The sequence below is a fragment of the Phalaenopsis equestris genome, unplaced genomic scaffold (genome assembly GCF_001263595.1).
Source record: "Phalaenopsis equestris unplaced genomic scaffold, ASM126359v1 Scaffold000840, whole genome shotgun sequence".
Taxonomy (NCBI): domain Eukaryota; kingdom Viridiplantae; phylum Streptophyta; class Magnoliopsida; order Asparagales; family Orchidaceae; genus Phalaenopsis; species Phalaenopsis equestris.
Genome location: NW_018165280.1, coordinates 3,167,337 through 3,178,682, shown reverse-complemented (window position 1 = coordinate 3,178,682; position 11,346 = coordinate 3,167,337). Strand labels below are relative to the sequence as shown.

Below are 11,346 nucleotides of genomic sequence, written 5' to 3'. Positions count from 1 at the left end.
CACGCCTAGACACCACTAAACCTAAGGCTAGCTAGAAGTTTAGGTGATCTCACCACCGTGAAGGTTGCAGGCGCGTTCTCTTTACTTGCTCCAAGCCGTCGACGTTTCCGGCAAACCCCGACGGTGTTCTAGTCCGCGCGCCAATTGTCTCGTAGAACATGCACGGAATAATAAAAGATGCAGCGAGGGATAAAAAGTACCCAAAATAATTGATAAAATCATATGAAAGTACAAACGACACATATACCTTTGAGGAGGCTTGCTCGGCAGTGCGCACCGGGAGCGAATGAAACACGGAGGAGAGCCCAAAATCTGAGGCTTATCCTCACCGTTTTACTCCGGCGAAAGAAAACACAACATCAGCAAGGCAAAAGCCGGCGAAGTGAAGAAAAATTCGGCGAGATTGGCGGGGTTGGCCGAGAAAAAGAAAGAAGAAAGAAGAAAAAGAAGAAAAAAAAAAAATTAGGGAAGAAGAAGAAAAAAAATAAATAAATAAAATAAAATAAAAAAAAAAGAAGAAAAAAATAATGAGAAGAAATAGAAGAGAGAAAAATCGGAAGAAGAAGAAGAAGAAGAAGAGGTAGAAGAAGAAGCATAAGAGGTTGTTGGCTAGGGAGGGCGGCGGCGTCGGTCGCCGGCAAGAGGAGGCCGGCGGGGTTCCGCCTCCAGCGTTATCGCGCGCCATGCACGAAGTTGGCCCGAATTGACCAAATCACCAGCGAAGTTATACAGATGGCCCCGAACGACGAAACAGACCACCTGAGTGCGTCCGGAATGTCGATTTCACTTACGGGGGATGTTCACTTCGCTACGGCTTCGCCGGCGGGGTAAAAATGTGTGAATTATCGTTTTGGGCACAATCGTCGAAAAAGTGACCCAAACGACCCCGAATGACGAAACGGACTGCACGGTCACGTCCAGAACGTCAATTTTACCTAAGGGAGACGTTCATTTTATCGCGATGACGTATTCGACAAAAAGATGCGGAGAGATAATAATAATAATAATATTATTATTATTATTATCTCTCCGCATCTTTTTGTCGAATACGTCATCGCGATAAAATGAACGTCTCCCTTAGGTAAAATTGACGTTCTGGACGTGACCGCCAGTCCGTTTCGTCATTCGGGGTCGTTTGGGTCACTTTTTTGACGATTGTGCCCAAAACAATAATTCACACATTTTTACCCCCCCGGCGAAGCCGTAGCGAAGTGAACATCCCCCGTAAGTGAAATCGACATTCCGGACGCACTCAGGTGGTCTGTTTCGTCGTTCGGGGCCATCTGTATAACTTCGCTGGTGATTTGGTCAATTCGGGCCAACTTCGTGCATGGCGCGCGATAACAAATTTTCGTCGATCACAGGTGGACGCCCTACACCTATGACATCCAAAAATTGATGCAAACAGAGTAAAGAAAAGCAAGAAATTCTTTATCATTGTCGTCCATAAAGTCGAATCATAGCCACAAGAAGGATTTGCTTCCAGTTACACGATCCAAATGCTACCGATCATAGTCCACAAATAGAATCCAGTTACGTAATCCAGATGTTATTGATCATAGCCCACAAGTAGGATATGCGTCCTGATCCAAATGCTACCGATCATAGCCCACAAATAGGATCCAGCTACACGATCCAGATGATATCAATAATAGCATACAAATAGGATCCGCGTCTTGATCAAAATGCTACCGATCATAGCTCACAAATAGGATTTAGTTACACGATCCAAATGCGTTCAATCATAGCCTACAAGTAGGATCTGCGTCCTGATCCAAATTTTACTGATCATGGTATGATCCAAATGCTATTGATTCTTCCTGCGACAACAGGGACGATTTGTTCCCTGATCTTCATGCAAAAACTAATGAAGTTGAGATGTCGAAGCCGAGATTATCGAAGCCTTGAGTGCCGAAGTGGCGAGTGCCGTCATAAGATGCATTGGTTCTCCAAGGAATGAAGCAGGTGTTTCAGTGGGAATTTCATGACGACACAGGCGAAGAAATAATGGGACGACGAGCAGACGGGCGAGAATCAAAACAAAGAAATAGTTCCTCCCTTCCCGTTCCGCAAGAAGGCCGGCGGGAAGGGAGTCTTGACGTTCCTCCAACGATTATCAGTGGTCAGGGCAAAAATTTGGCTCTGATATCATGTCAAAGTTTTGAGAAAAATTGGTTGAATGCTGAATAGACTCGATGCCTTTTCCCCTTTGCTTTTATTCTTAAATAATAATCTTACAATCTATTTTAGGTCCAAAATATTCAGTATAATCTATTTTATATAACTTAATAATACATATTCCCAATCTAAATATTCAGCTAAAAAGGAAATAAATCAGAATAAAAATATTAAAAATAATTTAAATAAGGAAGCTCCAAATTATAGAAAAATTCTAATGTAGCTGCATGATTTCCATCCTTCCTGATTGACAAATATGTACATAACAAAACCAAAAAATATTCCCATTTCAGGTAAAGTAAAAAGCAAATATAGGGTATTAAAAAATATCCCAAACAAATCCTTAATATACAGAAAAGTATAACCTTCTCTCTTGACTCACATGAATCTGAATGTTTTAGCAAATAATCATACCACTATTAAATAATGAAATACAGAATCATTCAGAATTACAATGCAATATCTCTTCAAACAGAGCAGGAACACTCAAAACCTCCCTAATTTAAAAAGACTGATGTTAAGAATATTATATGTTACAACATTAGGAAAACACCACATTACTACATATCCCAAAAGAGAAAAAAATGGAAAAATCAATATCACATCTTTTGCAAATTCTACTAATTAATGAAGAATAAATTGCCAAATTTGGTAAATATACGTGAATCAGTGAATGCATCTGGCAAATATGAAAAATCCTTCACACCTCATCCCCTTGATATACAACTACACTACACCTAACACCCTTTTCTCCCATTAACTAAAGAAAATAACGTGATTTACAACTAACTCTATATGATGATAGGAAAATGATAAGTCGTAGGCCCTCAACCCTTAAGTGGATAATATGATTTGAACAACTGAAAAAATGAAAAACCTTGCATGCGCACATTGGCTTACTTATAGCAAGTGCTTCCATCATAGTATGAAGAATGAAAAAAATGGCTACAAAATACCTTTGCTTTGTTTGAAAAGTTGAATGATTTATGACCGATGAAGATCAACACGGCAATGTAACTCAAGGAAGAAACACTAGGGCTAGGGCAAGAAAACTTAAGATTTTGAATGGGGATCGAGGGAACCTCGCACTCAAAATGTATTACTTCTATCTCGCCGAAGCTTCGTATTTTGTCCTAGGCCATCTTGTACGAAATAGGAGATGCCTTATGACTAGCTCTCCTTGCTTCGACTCCTTAGCAGGGAAATGTCGAAAGGGTGGGCTCTCGTGCTTAACAATGGCACTGAGAAGCCATTAGAGAAAGGAAAATATCTGTGACGGCTTTTTGGATTAATTAATTTCAAAAAATAAAAATTGAACCTTAAATCAATAACCAAATATTTCTTATTTTAAACCAAAAATTGAAATCAATTTTTAAAACCAAACAAAATTAACCAAATTGGTTATGTTCGGTTTGATTTTTCAATTACAAGGCACACCCTGAATTGGTTATGTTCGGCTTTTTGGATATTTGTGTCTTAATCAAAAAGTTTTATATTACCTTGATAGTGATATATATATTTGCATAGTATCTCATATTTAAATATTATAATTGTATTCTTATTTGTATCGTAGTGTAAAACTTAATAATGCACACCTTGAAATGAATAACATCAAAAAATAATGAATGAATTCCCTAATTTAAGTAGCTTTCTTTTTTATTTTTTTTATTTTCATGATTTTATTGATTTACTTTGATTTGTATTTTTGGGTTGAGAAATCAAAATTATTTAACTAAATTAAATTAGGTTTCAAATCAAAGAGAAATTATTGTTTTAAATTTTGAGTTTTGATGGTTTCTATAATTTCAAATCATCATTGACTTAAAATTAAATAAGAGACAAAACTAATAATCATGCTTTTCTTAAGATGGCCTTGCTTCCTTGAATAATGGTAACATGAGGAAGATAAAGTATGTGGGTGATAGAGTATAAGAGCCTAAATTTATATTCAATGTACTAGTAGATGGATACTTATTAAACCAAAAGCTAACTGGAAACTTTCATTTTAGGCAATTAAGAAAATCACCTCTTATTTTACTTTCTAACATTAATGTTGAGATACAATCAATACATTAATTCTTCTCGATATATAGGTACAGAGTAAACTAAATTTATTATACATAAACTTTTTTGTAATTTCTATAATAGGAAACTAGTTAACAAAAGAATAATACATAAAATTCTCTGAAATGAGATATATTTAAATAAAACACACACAAACACACACACACACACACACACACACACACACACACATGAGTTTTTAATAGGAATCAGAAATCTTATCAAAACCCCAAGAAGTTTTTCAATTTTTAATAACATGTATAAAGCTTCAAATGTACTTTTCTGTACGACACTTAAAACTAAAATAATCAGCAATCCAATGAAATATTAATGATTAATAACAACACATAAATACAAGAGGAATGAACAAAGAACCAAACGACATAGTGTGGTCGAGGTTAGTTGATCTCTATGTCCATGGGAAAAATCCATCTCAATCCTTTTATTAAGCTTATGAAGAAAGACACAAGTGTAAATCACTATTGAATTCCTTGAAGAATGTAAGAAATCAACTAAACTTAACAAAACGAGAAAGAAGCATTTGCCACATATGCTCATGAATCCACATCTCTTTATGTATGTGTATCTTATAGTTATCGATTGTGATAGCAATAGATCATACCTTAGGTTTGGACAAAATACTTAAGAAGAAAGTGATTGTGGATAAGAGATAAAAAACTAAATATTCTTTAGGAGATTCACACCAATGTGTGCATAGACATGCGAAGAATCTTTGTAGAAAAAAGCTATAATTCAAAATCCCAAAGTTTCTTATTGCCTGAAACCCCCACATCCTTCGTCTTGTCCCTCTCAAGCAATCCAATCATATTCAAGGGTTAGAACATGGGAAATCAAGATTCATATAATCTATGTCAGTTATCCACTTTGATTTATAGTTATTATAAAAAGATTAAGTAAAAGAAGACCTTACTTACACATATTTAGTAAGTTTAGGTAGTGTCTAAACTTGCTTAGAGGAACTACCTTATAACAATATCAAAAAGTTTGTCATTTATAGACCCTTTAATTATTTTAAAAGCACTTTAATTAACTAGATCAAGAAAGAATGTAAATCTCACATCCACAAATTTTGTTCCTTGATGATAATTATAATTTTAGCACAAATGTAAAACACTCTTAGTGTCTGTATAAATTGTAATAACATTTTGAAAAATGCCAAGCTCTTTAGTTAGAACTTGCGACCAAATGGCTTCTTTCCATTACTTTCGTTGATGTTATATATTTTGCTTCTATTAATGATAGAACCACAAAAAAACTATAAATACAACTTTCAATTAATAGGGCCTCAACATACATAAACACAAATTCAGTGATAGTCTCTGACAATTCAAATATCTAGCAAAATTTGAGTTAATCTAACCAATAACATTAATTACATCAGCACTTGATATGTATTTCACACATATATCTAGGGTTCCTTGTATGTATCTTAGTAGCTATTTCATTGTCTTCAAATGTTCTAAACTAAGATTAGACAAGTATCTGCTCATAACACTAAGTAACTAATATCAGGTCTAGAAAAAACCATTGTATACATTAAAGAACCAATAACATTTGTATATGAAATATTTATTATCCTTTAAATGTCTTCATCTTATTTAGAAACAAAGTTGCAAATAACCAAAACTGACTTCTCTAATGTAAACTAACTACTTTTGAATCTAACGTAGAATATTTCTTTAAAATAATTTTTCTATGAAAGAAATAATTCTTTTGATTTTCTATCTCCATGAATTTTTATTTCAAAAATCTTCGTAGTATCACCAAGAATTTTCATATCAATTTCAAATTTTAGTATTTATTTAAGAATATGCATCTCAGTTTTATCCTTATAGGCCAATAACATATCATTCACGTAGATAAACATGCAAATAAGATTCCATTATTTAATATTTTAAAATAGAAACACCCATCATAATTATTGATACGCTTAAAACCCACACTCAATATGAATGATACATATTTTACATACTACTTATTAAGGAAATTATTCTAACCCATATTTATATTTTTTCAAGTAAAATATTTTTTTCATTATGTGTAACAATAAATCCCTTAGTTCAAGACATTGAAATTTTCTCTTCCAACTCAACATGAAAGAATGTTATGTTTAAATTAAGTTGTTGTAATTCTAAATCAACGAAGGACACTAAATGAACAAATTATGTTTGAACCTTAAGAAAAAATATCAGTGTAATTTATGCATTTCTTTTGAGTCTGCTTCTTGGCAACTAGTGTATTTTATGCATTGCCTTCTTTATCTTATAAATTCACTTACATGTAACTATTTCTAGTTTTCTTCATTATATAAAATACATGAGTTGTTTTTAAGAAGATAATGATATTATTTTTCTAATTTTAAATCCAATTTATTATTTTATTTTTATTAAAAATGACTTCTTTTTAACTTAAAGGTTCAGACTTTTCATATTCAAATGCTGATAATCAAACAAATTTAATCAACTCAACAATCCATACTTAGTAATGTTAATAAGTTGATAGTTACTTTTTTAAATGTTTCATTTTGAGGTTGTTAAATTTTGAATTATTATGAGTTATAGTTATTTAGTGTAGTGTTCGTGGGATGCTTCATCACAAACTCATAAGTGATTATTTAAAAAAATTGTGTTCTTATTATTTCATTAAAATTAACACTCATACTTGCATCGTTAGATTTTGAACTATACAAAATATCTTCAGTAATGATAATATCAAAATTAACTATGTTTTTTTTACACTTAAAGAATTCAAACTCATAATTTGTAACCTTTAAAATAGTTAGGATAATCTAAAAAACACATTTTGTTGATCAATTTTAATTTGTTATTGGTTCTTAAAGTATTAATCTTTCTATGCTTTTAATTTCTCAAACAGTAATTTTCATTCTAGAAATTTTGAAAAATGTTTCATCTATTAATTTAAGCAAGAATATCCAAAATGTTTTAAAGTAATCATCAATAAATAAAGGAAAGAATGTGCAATCTCCATGAGTTATTACTCCTGTTGAACCCGAATATCAAAATGAATGTAATCTAGAATCTATTCTACTATTTGTTATAATAACTTAATATTTAGATTATAATTTGCAAATAATGTAAGATTCATGAAAATCAATGAATGCTATTGAATCATTACTAAACAAACCTTAATTTTATAAGTCTGTCAAACCTCTAACAGTTAGATGTCCTAATCGCTAATGTCGTAAACATGTTTTATCCAAATCAATATTTGTTGATGCATTATTTTTACCAATCATAGTGACATCTTATAACACATAAAACCTATAATGTTTAATACCCTTCAAGATCACATGAGCACCCTTTAAAATTCTCAATAAAACCTTTTTTAGATTAAAATATATGCATAGTCACCAAATGTCCTAATAGAAATCATATTTCTCTTTAGATTATAAACACGCCTAAAATCGTTTTTGAGAATACTCACTTAGCCATCATGCATCTTAATTGCAAAAGATCTAATACCAAAAATATCACAAGGTTTGTTATTTCTTAGTAAGGCTTTTCCTCCATTTAAACTTTGATTATTTGTAAAACACTCTTGAATAAAACTAATATGATAAGTATAACCTAAATCAAGTTTCATTCAGGTGAAATATGAGATTGCTAATAATTAGAACATCAATACTATGATACTTAACTCCAACTATAGCTTCATCTTCCTAAGATTGAGTTTTATCTCTTAATAATTTTTATGAATAGTCTTTACTTAAAATTCTTTATATAAGTGGACTTGCTCAAACTTTTAATCTTCCCACTTTTAAATATTTGTTTCTTTTTTAAACTCTTCCACGTGTGAGCTTCGAATATTTGAATCACTAGCCTCCCTCTTAAAGAAAGAAAAAAAAAGAATGAGAGAGCTTACTGAGAGATTTTGGGTCAAATATTCAAAAGACATATGGATAGTAGATAAGACACTATCAATAGATTTCATCTTTATTTTACGTGGAATTTATGATATGACGTTTGAGATTTTCCATAAGTGCAAGTCTCTATGGTTAACTATCCCTCCTGATAACATCAGATCACTTTTGATTAAGGCTAGTCATTAGACACAAAGTATTTAGCCTTAAGATATAATGAGAACAATTTTATGTTTTAAAATTATAAAATTATTATTCTTAGCTTAAGGAAAATTTTGAGGGAAATGATGATGCACCAATCAAGATCCCATGATTTTATCATTTCAGATTATCATGTTCCCTGTTCTATTTAGTTAATGGAGTCAGCTGACCTGAACTGCAAAAAGGTCCTTATCAACAACCATAGGTTGCTTCATCCAAGGGAACTTTATAGATCTGAGATGATATTTTGTCTGAGTTGACTAATTGAAGTTGATCTTAACTTACAGAGAGTTTCATGGCCTATTAAGTACACCCTATGATTTATAATTCAAAGAGACAAAATACCATTGAAGAACAAACAAGTTGCAATCATGATCATTTTAAAATAGAGTTTACTGACCAAACCACTTCATGAGGCTAAGTTACTCGTTAGAGGGCTTTTGAACATAATTCATTCTTTTGTTGAGCCTGCTAACCAAATCATACATATAAAAGACTCAACTCATATATTTACTGAAATGGATTATTTTAAATATAAATTTATTAGTATACTTCATATGATATTGACTCTTTGTGATCTTGAGTCAACGTCAAATTTATCCACCCTGACAAACAAAGGGTGACTTGATTTTTCTTTAAGCGTTGAGTGATAAAATTTCATTTGATTTTCTTAAAGAAATTATGATTTAAAACTTTAACTTTGATGAATTAATTCTCTCCAATTGAGATTTACATTCAACACAACTATCATCAAGAAATCATAACGACTTAAGTATCATTAAAAACACTAGATTTGTAGATCTTAATCATCACGAGACCGAGGATCATACTATTTCAATGAATACCTTGTCTTGTCCACTCCAACCCATGTAAAGAAGAGGGTAGGACTAGCCAAAGTGAGACTTACAAACCTACCTTATAACCAAAATGGCTCGCTTAACAACATGTACAATTTGTTATTTAAATATAAGATTTTGGTAAAGCTTCAAAAATATGTGGATAGCTTTTCAGAAAAATTGATTTTAGTATAAGCGTGCAATTAGCTCACACAACATTCTCATACGCTTAAGTTTAAAAATTTTAGGATTATTGTATTGCACATGTAGGAATTTAGGCTTGTTGGTTTGAACTGGTATTTAAGAGATTTTGTTATTATTTGCATGGGTGTATTATTATGAGATCGATGTAAATACTTTTTTTCAAGCTCTAAGTACTTTCTTATGTCTGCTTTGTAATTAGAGTTATGGATCTAGTGGCACAAAAATTAACAACCTCATAATTGAGTTAATTGCAAGTTATTTGTTATTTGTCGCTTGAACTTCAATACGACGTTATTTGTTACATAGTATTTGAGATGCATTGTTACACTATATTTGAGATAAGTTGCTACATTGTAAAATTTTATCGATAAGGGCGAACAAGGGTGGCTGACAAAGGCCGATGGTGACCCGTCGGTGTTTGTTGGTGTTTGTCGACAGTTGCCAATGACTACGGAGGCCATAAGTTATCACAGGGTCTTTAATTCCAAAATAACATTAAAATTTATAGCCCCTATAGGAGAGGCATTTCGATTCTTTGTTGAATAACTCTTGTAACTGCCGGTTCGAATCGTCCACATAATCCTTTTTTTTTTACTTGAGGGCTTTAATGACCTCATAATTGAGTGAGTTTGGGCTTGGTGGATTCTTCTCATCGAGATGTTTAATTTGAATATATGATTATAGTTCATTTGCGTGTTTAATTAATATTCAAAGACCACACATGTGATTTAATGGTTTTATATTGGCTTGCAAGGACTCAAATTGAACCAATTTTGGGTTCATTGGGTTCATTCTATCGAGACAGCCAGTTTGATTGTATACGTGTTGAAATCGGGGAACTATATGATCTTAAATTAGAATCTAGAACATTTATTGTTAAAAAAATGTCTCGATATTCATGTTATAATAAAAATTTGTGCACACAGATTCCCCTTGATCATAAAAGTTTTTTTTTTTTAACTATTTAAGAGCCTTAATGATTTTAAAACGGTGTGATCTTGGGTTATTTGGATTCCTCTCATTGATATGCTCAATTTGAACATATGCACGCCAAATTTTGAGATACGAAGCCCTTAAATGTGATTTAATTGCTTGATCCATGCTTGATTGAACTCGGGTAGAACCAATTTGGCTCCATTTGACTCATCCTATCATAATAATCAGTTTGATTGCAAACGTGTTGAAATCGGAGCTCTAGATGATCTTGAATTTGAATCCAAAATATTTATTGTTCAACAAATGTCTCCAAATCCATACCTAACGATGCAAACTTATGCCCACATCTCTCTCTTGATCATAAAATGTTTTTATGAATTGAGAGTCTTAATGACCTCAAAATTAAGTGATCTTGGGTCTTTAGGATTCCTCTCATTGAAACACTTAATTTGACAGTATGTAAGTCAAATTTAGAGTTCATTTATCTATTTGATTAAAAAGCTAAAGCCCCAAATCGAATTAATGACTTGATCTTGACTTAACTGGACTTGAATTGAACATATTTTGGCTTTATTAGGCTTGTTAAATTGAGACAGTTAGTTTGAAATTGGGGCACTGAATGATCATTAATTTATTATTAAAAAATAATTCAAAATTCGTGTGAGATGATAAAAATTTATTGATAACAACATCAACTCTTTCCACTAAAATTATTATGCCAAGATGAAGAGACTATAAATACACAATAAAATAATAGTACATAAATAACTATGCACAATATTCACATAATTATTTATAATTTTTTTTTCTTTAATTATTAAAAATAAGATTTATGACGCAAAATTCTTTTTAAAAAACAAATATATTTTAGCACCCATCATTTTACTAATAATATCCATTCATATATATTAAACACCAACCATTTTTCGTTCCCAGCTGCTCAATGGGCCCAACAACTACCTCAAAAAAATCTAGCCCACTCTGACCCGATCCATTGCGATCCACATGGCCCACTTGGAAAACACG

At 32.0% G+C, this 11,346-nt stretch overlaps 1 long non-coding RNA gene across 1 annotated transcript in view; it reads right to left on the bottom strand.

Moving 5' to 3' along the window:
- Nucleotides 1-3,418, bottom strand: part of LOC110031543 — a 24,887-nt gene extending 21,469 nt beyond the window's left edge. Inside the window, exon 1 of the long non-coding RNA XR_002294746.1 lies at nucleotides 3,135-3,418. This is a non-coding gene — a long non-coding RNA (uncharacterized LOC110031543). The remainder of the gene's footprint in view (nucleotides 1-3,134) is intronic.
- Between the last annotated feature and the right edge of the window lie 7,928 nt (nucleotides 3,419-11,346).